We start from the raw sequence: 19,566 nt of genomic DNA on the forward strand, positions 1-19,566 counted from the left end.
TTCCTCTTTTGTTATGCTTTCTTCTTTGCCTAGTAGTTTGGTTTTTCTTTTCAAGGCCATTCCCATCAGGGCAAGGGATGGTTTGCAGGGGCATGCAAGACCTGGAGGAGGGAGGGAGGATGAGCCCAGCCTCATCAAGGGCAGCTCAAGATGGAGCAGCTCTCCTTGAGGCTCTGGCTACTGATATTTAAGCAAACATGTACTGGTTGCAATGCCTGCTCCCTGCCTTAGTGCAAACAGCACTGCAAGAGTAAGAGCTCAGCACAACTTGTTTGCATTAGGGATATTTGCAGCAGGTTAACCATCACCTGCCATGCTGCTGTTAGAGCCTGCTAGGAGGGGAATGGCCACACTGCAGCTGAGATGGCTGCAAAGTCTTGGGGACCTGGTGGGTGGCCTGGCTGTGCCCAGTGTCTTTGCTTGCCCAGAGGATTTCATTGCCAGCTCACTCCCTGGCATGGTTTGGCCAGTCCCAGCTCCCCCATCCTGACTGGCACATGGGCAGGGTGCAGGGACTCAGCCCCTCGGGCACTCTGGCTGCAGCACTGCTGGGAGCTTTGGGGGAGGAAGAGAGAGTTCAGTTCTAGGTGAACCTGCTTCAGCAGAGGGGGGGTTGGACCAGCTTATCTCCAGAGGTCCCTTCTGAACTCCACCAGCCTGTGATGCTGCATGGCAAGCAGCCAAGCCCTGCTATTTACCCTCGGGCAAGAGACCAATCTGTGGCCTGTTTGTTTTGCTCTGCTGTATTTATAGCCTCAGCCAAGGTGCCCATGCTGTGGGGAAGAGCTGCCAAGCACAGGCCAGCTCTGGGTGGACTGGGCTGTAGCAACCTGGGGCTAATCCATGGCATCTGCCTTGGCACAGAGGTGCTGAACTCAGCTGCATCCCCAGCGAGCCCAGGGAAGGGGCTAAGCCCTGGTGCGAGCAGCATGGGTCTGGGTTCCAGAACAGCCTTGGCTCTTCCTCCACTGTCAGTGCAGGCACATCCTCAGTGTTTCCATTGCTGGGGGGAAACAAACCCTTTGGCATGTGCTCCCCTTCACACCCTGCCTGGATCCAGCTGTCTCTGCTTTCTCTCTGCTCACAAGCAGATGGCGGAGGGAGAGAGGAGCTGCCTCAGGTGAGCCGGGCTGGGAGCTGCAGGCAGGCACAAGTGTGAAGAGACACATCCTTTGCCTTGTCAAAATATTGGGACGTGTGGTTGAAGCAGAGCAGAAGGGACTGCAACAGCCACCAGCTCCCCTGCTAACAGCACACAGGTCCCCGTGTAGGCTGGGGGCTGGACAAGCAAAGGTCTTGGGGGGTTTGCACCCAGCTGCCAGGTGAGCTCTGTGCACCCTTCAGGGCACCTTTTGGCACTGCAGACCTTGAGAGGAACGTTTCACTGGCACCCAGCTCCTTTTATCAGGGAGCTGGTTTGCACTGGAAGTGGTTGTTTGCTGGCAGTCCCTTCCATGGGGCAGGGCAGATAGCAGCAAATATAAAATTATTAACAAATGAATGTGCTCCCCCGCTCCAATTAAACGATAAGAGCCGAAAGCAAAGGGGCAGATTTTTATCATTATCAGATTACAGGCCCCCATTGTGCTGATGATAAAGCAGGCACTTTGCAACACCTTCCCTCCCCCTCCCCGATGGTGGCTCCTCAGATGATTGTTTGGCCATGGAAGAAATCAAAAGAACTTTGCAAAAGCAATAACGGTGCCGGAGGTGTCTTTATCACAGCCCCCTCGCTGGGGAGAGGAACAAAAGGGGCACAAAATGACTCAGGCCGCTGACAATGAGGATAATAGCAGCAGGAGTGGGGAGGGTGCCCACACAGCAGAGCACTGGGCCAGAACAGCTCCACTCTGCTCCAGAGATAAAGCCTTAAGAGGGAGTTCACTTCAATCAGGGAGGCAGTCTTCTGCAGCCTCTGGAAAAGTGAAGAGAGCCACAGGAGGAGGAAGAAAGGAATATTAAAAGGGGTGGGAGGAGTGTTTTTCTCTCTTCTCTTTTTTTTTTTTTTTTTTTTTTTCCCCACCCCCCTAGAAAACCAGGTAGGGCTCAGGCTGCAGCTGCAAACGTTCCTCTTCGACTGGCTGGAATCTGCTGTTTCAGGAGGTGATCAAACGTAATTAGGCATCGTGGCACTAATTGAGCTGCCGTGTGATGTGTCAAAGGAGGAGAATACCAACTGCATGGGAGGGGAGACAATGAGTTTCCCCCTCTGCGACCCTGAAGCAGTCATACCTGGAAGCCTGAGAGCTGATTTGATTTTCCTCTCGGCAGGGGAGAGACAGCAGCTCAAGGGAAGGAGTCCTGCTCCCTCCTTGACTCTCTGCTTTGCTGTGTCTTAGGTTGTTAGGCTGGTAAAAATATGTAGAGGATGTGATTCCCTTCCTGTGCTGGCATAAATCAGAAGTCACTCTAGCTGGGCAGATTTACACAGGCTCAGGCTTTAGGCTTAAGAAAATTACAACAGCATAAAGCTGGTGAGGAGGAAAGGTCAAACCTGCCCTATCTGCCTCATAGCATGGTGATATCAGCCATGAAACTGTGATCATGAGGGAGCAGGGAACCTCATCATGAAGTGATTAATTATTATTAATTGTTATTTACCACTGTAGCACCAGGGAGCCCTTGTCACATCTCTGTTAAGTTCCCTTGAACCTGGATCCAGTCCAAGTTTTCTCAGGCCCTTGAGTTTGCAAAGCAGAGCTGCTGAGCTTGTAGGAATAGGTCTTGGGGTTTAGCACTCCTGGGATTTAAGAATTCTTGGAGGAGAAGTGCCCTTATGTGTGCAGTGCTTGGCAGGAAGGAGGGAAGGGGTCCTGGAAGGAGCTCAGCAAAGGAGAACTGGAAAATCATAAGGTTGTGAAAATGGTGAGCTGAGGTTAAGGAGACTTCTGCTTCATACAGTCATAGAGTCAGTCAGAGTTGGAAGGGACCACAAGGCTCAGCCAGGTCCAACCCCCCTGCCATGGGCAAGGACACCTCACACTACATCAGCCTGGCCAGAGCCTCATCCAGCCTGGCTGCAAACACCTCCAGGGATGGAGCCTCAACCACCTCCCTGGACAACCCATTCCAGGCTCTCACCACTCTCATGGGAAGAACTTCTTCCTCACCTCCAGCCTGAATCTCCCCACTTCCAGCTTTGTTTCACTCAGGGCTAGAGCTCTGTGTGCTGTCTGTGTGGCTACAGGCTCAAGTGCTTCTAATTACCCATCCCTAATGATCAGATCAAATTATCTCAGAGGGCTAATTCCAGTGAATTCTTGCTCTCATTTTCACGGATGTAAATCACAACTCCTCTCCTGTCAGCAGAGCTGGACTTGGATTTACACCCAGCCTAACAGAGGTTGGAAAGCATCTGCACTGAATTCCTGCCAGCTCTTTTCTGAGCCTGCCTGCAGAGACTCCAGAACCTGTGACATTGGCTTTCCTCAGCATCAAAGGGCCACTTGAAGGGCTAATTAATGATATCTCTGTGCCAGATCAAGGAGGTAAAGGACTGCTCTCTTGTCCTGATGCAGCACCCACCACGTGCAGTTTTACAGCCCCAGCCTGCTGGCTGCTGATTCTGCTTTCATTCCCTGTTATTTACAGCCCTGCACACACACACACACACACACACCCCCCAAAAAAAAAAAAGATCTATTTTATTTATTTGTGTGGTTTTTGCTTCCCAGGAAGACCTTCAGCTGAGTCAGCAGGATCTCCACTCCAACAGTGAGCCTCTTTCCCTGCAAGACATTGAAACCCTGTGAGGTTTGAGCCTGCCAGGAGACAACTCTTTGCTTTCAGAGTGCCACATCCCCCTGCTTCACCTCCCACCTCCCCCTTGCAAGCAGCCCTCTTGAATATAATTCCTATTGAAAGCAAATGGTGTCTATGTCTGATTAGTTCTGGCTTCAGGCTGGATCAACAAGCTCTGCTGTTGGTCCTACATTTGCAGCCCAGAATATTTTAGGGCACTTGAGGCTGACAGCTTCATGTTTATTGCATTAAACCATTTTATCCTTGAGTCACCAAAGTGGTGTTCTCCCAGCTGGAAAAATGCATGGAAAAAAAAAAAAAACCAAAAAAAACAGACAAAAGAGTTATGCCACTGGCCCAAGTGCTGACAAAAAGGCCAAATCCTGCAGCCTTCATCCAGACACAGCCTCAGAAGGCCTAATTCTGCTCTTGTTCAGGGCTTGATCCTGCCTCTGCTGTAGTTCAAGCCAAAAATGTGGTAGGAGAAGGGCCAGGCTGTTACACTCTGCTGCTGCAGAGGAGAGACCCCTCTGGAATCAGTGGGGATTAGCTGAAGGCACAGCACTGGGTAGGTGAGACTCAAACCAGGCAGGTTCTGCTCTGCTGCATGGAGCAGGACTGTGCTGGGCACAGCCCCAGCCTGTCCCATGTGCCCACACAACAGAGCCCAGACCCCTGGGGAGCTGCAGCCATTGCATAGTGCTAACATCAGCAAAACTTGTCTGCATCAGCAGGTAAGACTGGCAAGACAAAAGGGAGCTGTGAAGGGAAGTGCCTTTGCTTTGATTTTGTGCTTTTCCTAAGGCATTTCTCTAACTGCAACTCTACAAACAGAATAAGTCACCTTTTCCCCCCAAAAAAAGGTCCAGAGCCTCAGGACAGGGCAGGATTCTGTTTGTATTCTCTCTCTGGGGACAGGGCAGGATTCTGTCTGTGTTCTCTCCCTGGGGGCAGGGCAGGATTCTGTTTGTATTCTCTCTCTGGGGACAGGGCAGGATTCTGTCTGTATTCTCTCCCTGGGCACAGGGTTTCCATTATGCCAAGGCCTCTGCTTCACTCTGGCAGCCTACAAAAGACTTGGAAGGACTGAAAAATGTCCCCTGCAAGCTTCCCTTGCTCAGGAGAGCTCCCAGGCTCACACATGGCTTGAATCTGATAGCACTGAATAGTTCCCTTACTCTCTTAACAATAACCTTACTCACTCACCTAACAGTAACCTCTCTCTAGGACTCTACAGGTTGGTTACCAACATTGTTGGCAGCTGCACATCATCTCAGCAAGACCAAGGAATGGCAGGAGATGAAGGCTTGGAGCCTCCATGACTTCTCTGGGCAACCTGTTCCAGTGCCTCACCACCCTCATGGGGAAGAATTTCTTCCTAATGTCTCATCTCAGCCCAGTTTCTTCCAGTTTGAAGCCGTTACCTCTTGTTCTGTCACGCCATGCCTTTGTCAGAAGTCCCTCTCCAGATCTCTTGTAGCCACCCTTCAAACCCAGGAAGGCTTCTCTAGGGTCTCCCTGGAGCTTTCTCTTCCCCAGGCTGAAAAAACCCAATTCCCTCAGTCTGTCCAACCCCAATTCCCTCAGTCTGTCCAACCCCAATTCCCTCAGCCTGTCCAACCCCAATTCCCTCAGCCTGTCCAACCCCAATTCCCTCAGTCTGTCCAATGCTCTCAGTCTGTCCAACCCCAATTCCCTCAGTCTGTCCAACCCCAATTCCCTCAGTCTGTCCAACTCCAATGCTCTCAGTCTGTCCAACCCCAATTCCCTCGGTCTGTCCAACCCCAATTCTCTCAGTCTGTCCAACCCCAACTCTCTCAGCCTGTCCAACCCCAATTCCCTCAGTCTGTCCAACCCCAATTCCCTCAGTCTGTCCAACTCCAATGCTCTCAGCCTGTCCAACCCCAATGCTCTCAGCCTGTCCAACCCCAATTCCCTCAGTCTGTCCAACCCCAATTCCCTCAGTCTGTCCAACCCCAACTCTCTCAGCCTGTCCCCATAGCAGAGGTGCTCCAGCCCTCATCCTCCCCTCGTGACCTCTTCTGGACCTCCTCCAACAGGTCTTTGTCCTTCTTGTAGTGGGGGCTGCAGAGCTGAACCCCACCCTCCAAGTGCTCACCAGTTCCTTGCCCATTAAGCAGCACAACTTCCTTGCTGCCTGTGAGCTGCCTTTCAACCCAGGGCTCTGCTCATAGCCTGAGTCGGTTTCAATTGGAAAGAGCAAACAATAAACCAGATGCAAGCCCATCAGAAAGGAAGCCAAGCCCATTAAGCTCACACTTGGTAACCCCTCATTTAGCTAACCTGTTCTTTAAAGACACTGGCTGAACATCTGAAGTGTGTTTGCTCTGCAGACAGATAACTCTGGAAGCAGAACCTGGGTCTCTAAAGAGCTTTAAGCTTTCTTAAAAGGAAGCAAACGACTCCAAGTCGTGCCACAGAAGACATCCATCTCTGAATGCTAGGCAGATGACTGGGGAAAGAGGCCATTTGTTACAGGAGGAGGGGAGGGGGGGGGGAAAGAGAAAGCTTTTTTGTCTTGGCTGTGCTGCCAGGAGAGCCAATTCCCATCTGTAGGCTATGATGCATTGTTTCATAAGTAGCAGTGTTGGGTTTGCACGGGAGCAGCTCTCACAAACCATCACCCTTAGTGCAGAGCTCTAAGCAGGGAGGTTTGCTCTGCTCTTTCTGCAGGCAGCCAGCAGGATGTGTCTCAGAAAGGTGCTCTCAGAAAGGTGCTCCCTGCCTAATGCCCTCTGCTTCTGCAGCAAAGGTATCATCTGAGAGGGACTTCTTAGGGTGTCAGGTAATGATGGGACTGGGGGGAATGGAAAAAAACTAGAAATGGGGAGATGCAGGTTGGATGTTAGGAAGAAATTCTTCCCCAGGAGGGTGGTGAGAGACTGGCACAGGTTGCCCAGGGAGGTGGTGGAAGCCTCATCCCTGGAGGATTTTGCAGCCAGGCTGGAGGTGGCTGTGAGCAACCTGCTGTGGTGTGAGGTGTCCCTGCCCATGGCAGGGGGGTTGGAACTGGATAATCCTTGGGGTCCCTTCCAACCCTGACAATTCTCTGATTCTTTGCACCACAGACCATTCCTGGGATATTTTTTTGTCTTCAAAAAAAAAAAAAGGAAAGGGAGCTAGAAAATGTCTACACTATATTGTCCTGGGCTAGAGACATTATTTTTGTTCTTTCCTTCTTTGCTGTGCCTCTCTTTGAGAACAGAAGCAATTGGGGCTAGTGGCACATTGCTGCCTGTGTGCAGGAAAGAGTTGGAAGCATGGAAGCTGCAGCTGTTGTTAGCATCCTGTATTTATCCTGAGGTAGTGCAGCAAGTTCTGGACACAGAGCAGTTTCCCAGAGGTGGTTCTCCAGCAAGGCAGCAATGCCACTGGGCTTGGTCACCTTCCTCCACCAAATGAGTCAGGTCACCTCCCAGGGTGTGGAGCTGTGCTGCATTTGAGTGCTCAGTGCTCTGCCTTCTTGACCACAGTGGGAGCTTATTGTAGGCTACTCTTGTTGGAAGTGGTGATGAAGTCAAGAATCTGAGAGGTAATCCCAAGCACAAATCCAGGCTGGGCAGGGACTGGCTGGAGAGCAGCCCTGAGGAGAGGGACTTGGGGGTGCTGGGGGAGGAGAAGCTCAGCAGGAGCCAGCAGTGAGCACTTGCAGCCCAGAGAGCCAAGCAGAGCCTGGGCTGCAGCAGAAGTGTGGCCAGCAGGGCCAGGGAGGGGATTCTGCCCCTCTGCTCCACTCTGCTGAGACCACTCCTGAAGCTCTGTGTCCAGTGCTGGAGCCTCTGTTACAAGAGGGCTATGGACATGCTGGAAGGTGTCCAGAGAAGGGCCACGAGGATGAGCAGAGGGCTGGAGCTGCTATGAGGACAGCCTGAGAGAGTTGGGGCTGTTCAGTCTGGAGAAGAGAAGGCTCCCAGGAGACCTTCTTGTGGCCTTCCAGGGTCTGAAGGGGGCTCCAGGAAAGCTGGGGAGGGACTTTTTAGGCTGTCAGGTAGTGAGAGGGCTGGGAGGAACAGAATAAAGCTGGAAGTGGGGAGATTCAGACTGGAAGTGAGGAAGAAATTCTTCCCCATGAGAGTGGTGAGAGCCTGGAATGGGTTGTGCAGGGAGGTGGTTGAGGCTCCATCCCTGGAGGTGTTTGCAGCCAGGCTGGATGAGGCTCTGGCCAGCCTGATCTGGTGTGAGGTGTCCCTGGGCATGGCAGGGGGGTTGGAACTGGATGATCCCTGTGGTCCCTTCCAACCCTGACTGATTCTATGATTCTAATTTTCTTTTTGTGGCTGTACCAAAGTCTGTGCTTGAGAGCAGGGCAGAGACTCCACAGCCCAAAACAGCAGCCCCAAACCTTTGCTACATAAACACACTCAGAAACTTCTTCTGTGTCTTCCCCTCTCTACCAGACACACACAGCTGTGTTTGACTTCCTTCCTCTGCCCCTTCTTCTCACTCCCCCCTCCAAATGAACCCAGGAATCCCCCTCCTCTCTTCCCCTTCTCAAAGCATTCCCACCCAGGGCTGCTTTGCATTTGCTGGCTGGTTTCAGTGATGCATCTGCTTAGCTGCAGCTATTTTATCCCTGAGCAGCAGCTAAAAATGGACCATTTCAGCATGGCTCATCCCCAACCTACAGCAAGAGCCTGACCTTCCCGTTGGAGATGGCTCTGCTTTGCATGCAAGAGGTGTTTCCAGAGTGCTGCTCTCCCCTCTGGCAGCCTTGCCTCTCTACAGGCACTATCAAAGCTGCAGCTATCATTGCTCTACTGTTCTAGCACAGCTCCTCCTAATGATAATATTTTTCTCATCTTAAAACAACTTGGAACAGCCATGACTAAGTACCCAGCAGGTCAGTTGGGAATAATCAGGTTTCTGCCTGTGTCTTTCCAATGGAGCCAGGCCAGGAAAGCATCTTTGGGGGGTGGGGCTGCCATCACACACCCCCAGGCTTTGGGGGAATTGCCATTAATGGCTGGGAATGTGTCTTGGCTTTGCTCTTAATCTCTTATCACAAGATTAGCTAATGTCTGCCAAGCTCAGGAGGATTGGGTAATGATAAGGGATCATCAGGCAAGATGGGAAGATAAGCATTGTTCTCTAAGAATCCAGCCTGGTGCCTTCCAAGGAGATAATAATCTCCTGCTCTGCTCACACAAGTCCCCAGCCCAGAGGCCTTGGGGGCTGCCAGTGTTGTCCCACTTCCCTGCAAAGCAGCAGCAGAGGAATTAGTGCCTGGTTCTCCACAACCCTGCAGAGAGCTTGCAGTGGATGCCCTCTGCTCAGCCTGGGCCACTTGGGGCTTGGCAGAGCCCCTGCAGCCTCTGGCTTCAGCAGCCCAAGTGCTATGTAGGCTGGAGACCACCCTCTGTGTGGAGAACAGTTGGCATCATCAGCCCTGCTGGTAAAAAGAGGGCAAGAAAAGCACTCTCTTCTCTCCTCACCCTGCTGGGTGTCTGTGTCTCAGCACAAGGAGTGGTTGGGCAGGCAAGGGAGCAGTTTGAGACATTCCTTCCCATCAGCTGGGATGTGGTGGCCCAGGGTGCAGGCACATTTCCAGCTGTTCCAGTGGAAAATGAGACTGAGTCCTCTAATCCTCCTCTCCCCATGGCTGTGTCTCAGGGCTCCCTGGGGCAGTTATTGCTTCAGAGTTGATGTTTTGGTGAACAATAGTTCACATCTGCCCCAAAGCAAGTGTCAGGTCTCCAGCAGAGCTGGAAGGGCAGGAGCAGTCTGGAGCTTGCTGGTGCTGCTGGGGTTGAAGTGAGAGGTTGGAAATGGGTTCAACTTTTCCTCTGTGCTTTGGTGGTTGCAGCTCAAGCCACAAAGGAGGTGTTGGAGAGGCACTGGCTGCCAAGCCACACCATCTGCAGGGGACCTGGGCTGTGCTTTCTCTCAGAATGAAATGAGGACTCCAGCATGGTGAGGAGATGGAGGCTGCTCCTGCTGCCCAGCCACCAGCCCCTGGTTCTCCTTCCTCCTTGGCTTGGATTTATGCCTTTAGAGGTTCTGCCTGTGCTCCTGACTACCCATTTCATTATCTGCTTGTAATTGTTTTGTCTTCCCTGATCCTTTGTTCACCTGTGATGAGTGTTGAGTCAGTCCTGCTCTCTTCTGACATGAGCTACATGCCTTTTGAACCCTGACTGATTAAACTCTCTTCCTTCTTCAAGTAAATTGGTTCCCACAGAGCTGTCCACTGGGGTGACTCCATTCACTCTCTGAATTACATCTTCCCAGCTGACAGATGAATTGCTGGAGGGTTTTGTGGTCATTGTGTGAGCCTCAGAAGTTTGTGGATGATTATATTCCCAGCTTGGTCAACTTGCTTTTGTTGTTCTCTGGGACTTTTCTCTTTCCACTCTAAAGATCAGTGACTGATGTCCAGCCTTCAAGCCTGACTTTTCTCATGCTACTGGAGCCCACAGCTATGAGGGAATATTACAGTTATCCACGAGCTGAGTTCACTCTGGGGACCCCTTCCTGGCTGATATTGCTCAGTACAAAGAGCTGCTCCCAACCTTCACTCCATCTCAGTGAGAAATGGATGCCTGAGCAGGAGTTGGAACCTACTGGGCCCTGCACTGCTGCAGTTTTGCACATAAACTGCTGCAAACCAAAGGGAATGTGAAGGTTGAAGCTAGAGAGGCCATGCTGAAAGGGGTAGATGACTACAGATGAGGTGAGGACACTGCCCTGCCTGTGTCCCCTGCAGCCTGGCATTCCCTAGCTGGGACCCTCTGCACTGCCTGGGCTGACAGTTCTGATGTGCAGAGCTCAGCAGGGGTGGCTCAAGTATTGCTTCCCTGCTTTCAGAGGCTTCTGCAGCCCTTGGCTAGTGAGACTGCTTGGAAAGTTGGCAAGTAGCTCCCTTCACGGGCTACTACTGCCCAGTAGCTCCCTTCACTGGCTACTACTGCCCAGTAGCTCCCTTCACTGGCTACTACTGCCCAGTAGCTCCCTTCACTGGCTATTACTGGCCAGTAGCTCCCTTAACTGGCTCCTACTGGCCAGTAGCTCCCTTAACTGGCTCCTACTGGCCAGTAGCTCCCTTCACTGGCTATTACTGGCCAGTAGCTCCCTTCACTGGCTATTACTGCCCAGTAGCTCCCTTCACTGGCTACTACTGGCCAGTAGCTCCCTTAACTGGCTATTACTAGCCAGTAGCTCCCTTAACTGGCTACTACTGGCCAGTAGCTCCCTTCACTGGCTATTACTGGCCAGTAGCTCCCTTAACTGGCTACTACTGCCCAGTAGCTCCCTTCACTGGCTACTACTGGCCAGTAGCTCCCTTCACTGGCTATTACTGGCCAGTAGCTCCCTTAACTGGCTATTACTGGCCAGTAGCTCCCTTCACTGGCTATTACTGCCCAGTAGCTCCCTTCACTGGCTCCTACTGGCCAGTAGCTCCCTTCACTGGCTACTACTGGCCAGTAGCTCCCTTCACTGGCTATTACTGGCCAGTAGCTCCCTTCACTGGCTATTACTGCCCAGTAGCTCCCTTCACTGGCTATTACTGGCCAGTAGCTCCCTTCACTGGCTATTACTGGCCAGTAGCTCCCTTCACTGGCTACTACTGCCCAGTAGCTCCCTTAACTGGCTACTACTGCCCAGTAGCTCCCTTAACTGGCTATTACTGGCCAGTAGCTCCCTTCACTGGCTACTACTGCCAGTAGCTCCCTTCACTGGCTATACTGGCCAGTAGCTCCCTTCACTGGCTACTACTGGCCAGTAGCTCCCTTCACTGGCTATTACTGGCCAGTAGCTCCCTTCACTGGCTACTACTGCCCAGTAGCTCCCTTCACTGGCTATTACTGGCCAGTAGCTCCCTTCACTGGCTATTACTGGCCAGTAGCTCCCTTCACTGGCTACTACTGCCCAGTAGCTCCCTTAACTGGCTCCTACTGCCCAGTAGCTCCCTTCACTGGCTACTACTGCCCAGTAGCTCCCTTCACTGGCTCCTACTGCCCAGTAGCTCCCTTCACTGGCTACTCTACTGGCCCAGTAGCTCCCTTCACTGGCTATTACTGGCCAGTAGCTCCCTTAACTGGCTATTACTGGCCAGTAGCTCCCTTCACTGGCTACTACTGCCCAGTAGCTCCCTTAACTGGCTCCTACTGCCCAGTAGCTCCCTTCACTGGCTACTACTGCCCAGTAGCTCCCTTCACTGGCTACTACTGCCCAGTAGCTCCCTTAACTGGCTATTACTGGCCAGTAGCTCCCTTCACTGGCTACTACTGCCCAGTAGCTCCCTTCACTGGCTATTACTGGCCAGTAGCTCCCTTCACTGGCTACTACTGCCCAGTAGCTCCCTTCACTGGCTATTACTGGCCAGTAGCTCCCTTCACTGGCTATTACTGCCCAGTAGCTCCCTTCACTGGCTATTACTGGCCAGTAGCTCCCTTCACTGGCTACTACTGCCCAGTAGCTCCCTTCACTGGCTACTACTGCCCAGTAGCTCCCTTCACTGGCTATTACTGGCCAGTAGCTCCCTTCACTGGCTATTACTGGCCAGTAACTCCCTTAGATGACTCCTAGTGGCCAGTAGCTCCCTTCACTGGCTATTACTGGCCAGTAGCTCCCTTCACTGGCTACTACTGGCCAGTAGCTCCCTTCACTGGCTACTACTGCCCAGTAGCTCCCTTCACTGGCTATTACTGGCCAGTAGCTCCCTTAACTGGCTACTACTGCCCAGTAGCTCCCTTCACTGGCTATTACTGCCCAGTAGCTCCCTTCACTGGCTATTACTGGCCAGTAGCTCCCTTCACTGGCTATTACTGGCCAGTAGCTCCCTTCACTGGCTACTACTGCCCAGTAGCTCCCTTAACTGGCTATTACTGGCCAGTAGCTCCCTTCACTGGCTACTACTGGCCAGTAGCTCCCTTCACTGGCTATTACTGTCCAGTAACTCCCTTAGATGACTCCTACTGCCCAGTCCCTCCCTTAACTGGCTCCTACTGCCCAGCGACCCCCTTAACTGGCTCCTACTGCCCAGTTACACTCTGAACTGGCTCCTAGTGGCCAGTAGCTCCCTTAACTGGCTCCTACTGCCCAGTCACTCCCTTAACTGGTTCCCACTGCCCAGCGACCCCCTTAACTGGCTCCTAGTGGCCAGTCCCTCCCTTAACTGGCTCCTACATGCAGTATTTGAATAACACTGACAGAAATCAGTGCCACATTCGTAGCACAAAGCAATCCTTTGTTCTTTTATTACCTAAACCCAGCTCAAATTAACGACTGCAGATAACGATTCCCCGGAGCTAGATAAGGGGTTAAGGCTCATTGCTCTCGGTGATGACAGGCCAGTCACTAAATTTGGTGAGTTATGCCTGGAGCTGGAGGTTTTATAGCTCAGAGATATTGTCTCCAAGTGAGGGGAAACTTGCTTGACTGGCAAGCCAAACGACTCACAAATTGACCTGAGGAACAGCCTCCGCCGAGTGAATGATGTCTGCAAACCACCAGCTAGGTGACAAATGGGGAGATTCATCTGGTTTGAGGGAGAAGTGGAAAAGATGAGCCTGGAGACAAAGGATCTCGTGCCCCAAGATTTTTTTTTGGCAGAGGAGCTGAGCACTGATGTCAGTTTAAAAGGCTGCTGCGGCGCTGGGGAGCGATGAGGCTGAGACCTCGTTTGGAAAGGCAGCTCTGGACCCTGTGGCATCATGCAGCTAAGCCTCTGATGGCAGGAACAGATTTAGGGGGTTCCCTGCTGCTTCCCAATCCATCTCACCCCCAAGGGCACGCAGTGTGTGCTGCACTGACGTGGCTGTGTGAGTGCTGTGGAACTCGGCTGGCCTAACACCAACCCAATGGCACAGAGCTCCCTTCTCTTCTGAGCTGCTCCACCCTGCCAGGACACTTCTGCACTTTGAGGATGACCAAGCCCTGGAGGAGGCTGCTCAGAGAGGTTGTGGAGTCTCCTTTCCTGGAGAAATTCCAGCCCCACCTGGTCACTGTGATCCTGAGCAGGCTGCCCAAAGAGGTTGTGGAGTCTCCTTTCCTGGAGAGATTCCAGCCCCACCTGGTCACTGTGATCCTGAGCAGGCTGCCCAAAGAGGTTGTGGAGTCTCCTTTCCTGGAGAGATTCCAGCCCCACTTGGTCACTGTGATCCTGAGCAGGCTGCCCAGAGAGGTTGTGGAGTCTCCTTTCCTGGAGAGATTCCAGCCCCACTTGGTCACTGTGATCCTGAGCAGGCTGCCCAGAGAGGTTGTGGAGTCTCCTTTCCTGGAGAAATTCCAGCCCCACCTGGTCACTGTGATCCTGAGCAGGCTGCTGTGGGTGCCCTGCTTTAGCAGGGGAACTCCAGAGGTCCCTTCCAACCCTCACCATGCTGGGATGCTGGAATTCTGTTCCCTACCCTGTGCCTAGGAATCACTGCTTCCTCTCCCCATTTTACCATCTCTCTGCTCTCCAAAGAGGCTTTGATTGTATTTAACTCCCTTCTGAGCTGCTTCCAAGCAGCTTCTGGCATTCTGGGATTTCTCAACCTGTCCACACACCTGGTTGTGTAAGCACAGTGCAGGGGCTGTGCAGGACAGCAGGAGGTGATGCAGTCAGCTGGAATCACCACTGAAGGTTCCACCAAGCCAAACCCACAGCCCAGACCTCTTATTGCCTTGAGCTCAGCTGAACACGCATCAGGCCAGAGCCAGGCTGCCCACTGCTCTTCAGTGGGCTCCTTGCTGATGGATCAGACATGCACTTAGATTAGGAGGTGGGGCTGGGAGGAGTTCTGCCTCCCCAGCAGCTTTGCAGGGTGAGATGAGAGTCAGTTTGTGATGAGAAGCTAAAAATATCAAACACCTCTGGCAAGCAGAGGGTGGCCCCCATTATCCCTCCCCCACCACCATCCTGCCCTTCATGGGGACATTCAGCCCAGCACCCAGTGCCAGTGCCCAGCCCAGCACCCAGTGCCTGTGGTCAGCCCAGCACCCAGTGCCAGTGCCCAGCCCAGCACCCAGTGCCAGTGCCCAGCCCAGCACCCAGTGCCAGTGGCCAGCACAGCACCCAGTGCCAGAGCCCAGCACCCAGTGCCTGTGGCCAGCCCAGCACCCAGTGCCATTGCCCAGCCCAGCACCCAGTGCCAGTGGCCAGCACAGCACCCAGTGCCAGTGATCAGCCCAGCACCCAGTGCCAGAGCCCAGCACCCAGTGCCATTGCCCAGCCCAGCACCCAGTGCCAGAGCCCAGCACCCAGTGCCAGAGCCCAGCACCCAGTGCCATTGCCCAGCCCAGCACCCAGTGCCAGTGGTCAGCCCAGCACCCAGTGCCTGTGGTCAGCCCAGCACCCAGTGCCATTGCCCAGCCCAGCACCCAGTGCCAGTGCCCAGCCCAGCACCCAGTGCCAGTGATCAGCCCAGCACCCAGTGCCAGTGGCCAGCACAGCACCCAGTGCCAGTGATCAGCCCAGCACCCAGTGCCAGTGGCCAGCACAGCACCCAGTGCCAGTGCTCAGCCCAGCACCCAGTGCCAGTGGCCAGCACAGCACCCAGTGCCATTGCCCAGCCCAGCACCCAGTGCCAGTGATCAGCCCAGCACCCAGTGCCAGTGGCCAGCCCAGCACCCAGTGCCAGAGCCCAGCACCCAGTGCCAGTGGCCAGCACAGCACCCAGTGCCAGTGGTCAGCCCAGCACCCAGTGCCAGTGGCCAGCCCAGCACCCAGTGCCTGTGGTCAGCCCAGCACCCAGTGCCAGAGCCCAGCCCAGCACCCAGTGCCAGTGGCCAGCCCAGCACCCAGTGCCTGTGGCCAGCCCAGCACCCAGTGCCATTGCCCAGCCCAGCACCCAGTGCCAGTGGCCAGCCCAGCACCCAGTGCCATTGCCCAGCCCAGCACCCAGTGCCTGTGGCCAGCCCAGCACCCAGTGCCATTGCCCAGCCCAGCACCCAGTGCCAGTGGTCAGCCCAGCACCCAGTGCCAGTGGCCAGCACAGCACCCAGTGCCAGTGATCAGCCCAGCACCCAGTGCCAGTGGCCAGCCCAGCACCCAGTGCCATTGCCCAGCCCAGCACCCAGTGCCAGTGGCCAGCCCAGCACCCAGTGCCAGTGGTCAGCCCAGCACCCAGTGCCATTGCCCAGCCCAGCACCCAGTGCCTGTGGCCAGCCCAGCACCCAGTGCCAGTGCCCAGCCCAGCACCCAGTGCCAGTGGTCAGCCCAGCACCCAGTGCCATTGCCCAGCCCAGCACCCAGTGCCAGTGATCAGCCCAGCACCCAGTGCCAGTGGCCAGCCCAGCACCCAGTGCCAGTGCCCAGCCCAGCACCCAGTGCCAGTGATCAGCCCAGCACCCAGTGCCAGTGCCCAGCCCAGCACCCAGTGCCAGTGGCCAGCCCAGCACCCAGTGCCAGTGCCCAGCCCAGCACCCAGTGCCAGAGCCCAGCTGCAGGACTGCACAAAACCAACCACATTTTCACCCTGATGTCACTGAGGGGGAAATTTCTTTCCTGTTTCTGTCATGTCTGACTTAAAATAAACCTCCTAAAGGCTGAGCTTCACCTTGGCTTGCAGCTCCTCTGTAATCACTGCCGCTGCTGAGAGTGCTGTAATTCGCAGCTCATTTGTGCCCACAACACCCTGCACGCAGCAGCAGGGGATCGTGGCCTCTTTTCTAGCTGGAACCTTGAGGGTTTCCAGCTCCGAGTGTAATTGGACACTATTACAGGGGTTTAGGAGCCCTTGGTTGCCTCAGCTTAGAAGAACAAAACAAAACAAAAGAAAAGTAGCTCTTAACTCCCTCTAAAATAGCAGCAGAAGCAGCACAGTTTGCATTCTGACTTACATTTGTGCTGGGGGTCAAAGCAGCTTGGGCTGCTGTGAGTGGGGGGTTGAAGGGTTGAAGTCTCCCAAGCAGTTCTTGGAATCATAGAATTGTTTGGGTTGGAAAAGGGCTTTAAGATGATGGAACTCAACAGTTCTCTAACTCTACCAAGTCTGCTGCTAAGCCACGGCCCTCAGCACCACATCTCTGTGGCTTTCCAACACTTCCAGGGATGGGGATTCAACCACCTCCCTGGGCAGCCTGTGCCAGTGGCTGAGAACCCTTTCAGGGAAGAAGTTTCTCCAACCTAAACCTCCCCTGGGGTGACTTGAGGTCATTTCCTTGCATCCTCTCATGTCTGCACCCTGCAGAAAGGAGCTGGGGGCCAGCTGGGACACCCAGCCTGGGATTTCTGATGGGTTCCTACTTTCACCCAGGCCCAGAGGGTCTGCATGTTACAGGTTGCTTTGCTTGGCTTTGTTTGTGAGTGAATTTGGGGTCCTAGTGGAGAGCAAGTTCTGCATGGGGCAGCAAAGTGCCCTTGTGGGCAAGAGAGCCAATGGGATCCTGGGGGGCAGCAAGAAAAGTGTGGCCAGCAGGGCTGGGGAAGTTCTTCTCCCTCTCTACTCTGCCCTGCTGAGACCACAGCTGCAATCCTGTGCACAGTTTGGGGCTCCCCAGGTCAAGAGAGACAGAGACCTGCTGGAGAGAATCCAAGGAAGAGCCATGAGGATAATTTGAGGACCTGAGCATCTCCCCTGGGAAGAGAGACTGAGAGCCCTGGGGCTGTTTAGTCTGGAGAAGAGAAGGCTGAGAGGGGATCTGATCAATGTCAATGAGGGGTGGGGGGCAAGGGGAGGGGGCCAGGCTCTGTTGGGTGGTTCCCAGTGATAAGCCAAGGAACAATGAGTTCAAACTGGAACAGAGAAGATTTCAGCTCAACATGAGGAGAAACTTCCTTCCAGTGAGGGTGACAGAGCCCTGGAACAGGCTGCCCAGGGGGGTTGTGGAGTCTCCTTCTCTGGAGCCTTTCCAACCCCACCTGGATGCATTCCTGTGCAGACTGCCCTGGGTGATGCTGCTCTGGCAGGGGGCTTGGACTCAACGATCTCTGGAGATGCCTTCCAACCTCTGCTGTGCTGTGATGCTGTGCCCCCTCACCCCTGCTGCTATTTACTGGGGGCTGTCTGACTGTAAACATATTCCTGTTGAAGCTGTTAGGTATAAACCAACTCAGGTAAATCCAGCACAAGACAAGGATAGGCTGGAGCAAGACAGGACTGAAGCCTGTCAGATTTCTTTTCATTTATCTCGATTTCTACAAACACAAAGCAGCTCCGTGAGACTTTGAAGGAGGCAGAGAGATTCATGCTGCACTCCCCCCAGCCCCTCAGGAGCTGCATGCAAAGCTCCACGCTGGCTTTTGACAGCAAGGATTGAGCCCACAGCCTCTGGTTAAAGCTAAATTATTTGAGCAAGGGGAAAGAATCCACAGGCTGTGGAAAACAGCTTCAAGCCACTCATATCTGAAATAGAGAAAGCTTCAGCCAGAGCTTACTGGAGCCAGTGGCATGCTTCCCTCTGTTGGCTTTGGCTGCCTGGAGATGATCTGTTCCTGTCTCTGAGCTCTGCAGATACCCAGGGGCTGCTCCAGACACAGCTGTGGAAGACTCCTCTGTGGTTGCCTAAAGCAGAGCCCTCACTCCATTGCATCCCAAGGAGACAAAACTGTCCTCATCCTCCTTCCTTCCCTGCCTCAGTCTGTGGCTGGTCCATCAGCTGCAAAGACATCAAGATAACAACTTCCATAAACATCATAAACACACAAAAAAGAAGTCAAGGGAGGTGAGTCTGCCCCTCTGCTTCCCTCTGCTGAGCCCTGGTGGTGCCAAGGGAGGTTTAGATTGGTTATTAGGGGAAAAAAAAAACAACAACGACATTTCCTTGCTGGAAGGGTTGTGAAAGCTTTGGAACAGGCTGCCCAGGGGAGTGGTGGAGTCCCCATCCCTGGAGGGATTTAAAAGCTGTGGAGATGAGGTGCTTAGGGCCATGGTTTAGGGGTGACCTGGCAGTGCTGGGTTAATGGTTGGACTTGATGACCTTAAATGTCTTTTCCAACAGACTGAGAGAGTTGGGGCTGTGCAGTCTGGAGAAGAGAAGAGAAGGCTCCCAGGAGACCTTCTTGTGGCCTTCCAGTATCTGAAGGGGGCTACAGAAAAGCTGGAGAGGGACTTTTGAGGGTGTCAGGGAGTGATAGGACTGGGGGGGGGGGGGTGGAGCAAAACTAGGAATGGGGAGATTCAGATTGGATGTTAGGAAGAAATTCTTCCCCATGAGGGTGGGGAGAGACTGGCACAGGTTGCCCAGGGAGGTGGTGGAAGCCTCATCCCTGGAGGTTTTTACAGCCAGGCTGGAGGTGGCTGTGAGCAACCTGCTGTGGTGTGAGGTGTCCCTGCCCATGGCAGGGGGGTTGGAACTGGCTGAGCCTTGAGCTCCCTTCCAACCCTGACAATTCTGTGACTCTAAACCATTCCATGGTAAGCCCCTGGTTTGTGTGTGTGTGATTCCACTGCAGTGGAAGGCTCCTGGAGCTGTTCCCTGTCCATCAATCTGAGGAGGTGAATTATTGGTGAGACACAGCACTATTTCTGTCTCCTCAACTTGAAGCAAAACAACCAGGAGCAGTTGTTTCTCAGCCATAGCCAAGTGGGAACATAGCTGAGTGAACCATGGCATCTCCTGGCAGTCTGGGGTATATTTCTATCCCCAGGGGGTCCATCTGTAGTCTGTGCTGCTTTGCTTGCTTTGTTGTTTTGGGTTTTTTAAGCCTAAATCTGCAAACATTTCACATGCTGGGGCAAGAAGAAAGCCTCTCTTCTTTCTCAGCAAACAGAACCCTGCATTATCTACAGTGCCTCTGATTTAAAATCTCCCCTCCCCTCCCCTCTTAGTTTCTGCTTCCTTTTCCTCTTCAAAATTATTCAGGAGAGGACCAGTGGCTCCTGGTTTCTTTGCAGCCTCCTGGTGACAGCTGAGCCCTGGGGAGCCCAGCCCAGGGCA

The sequence above is a fragment of the Indicator indicator genome, chromosome 36 (genome assembly GCF_027791375.1).
Source record: "Indicator indicator isolate 239-I01 chromosome 36, UM_Iind_1.1, whole genome shotgun sequence".
Classification (NCBI taxonomy): Eukaryota; Metazoa; Chordata; class Aves; order Piciformes; family Indicatoridae; genus Indicator; species Indicator indicator.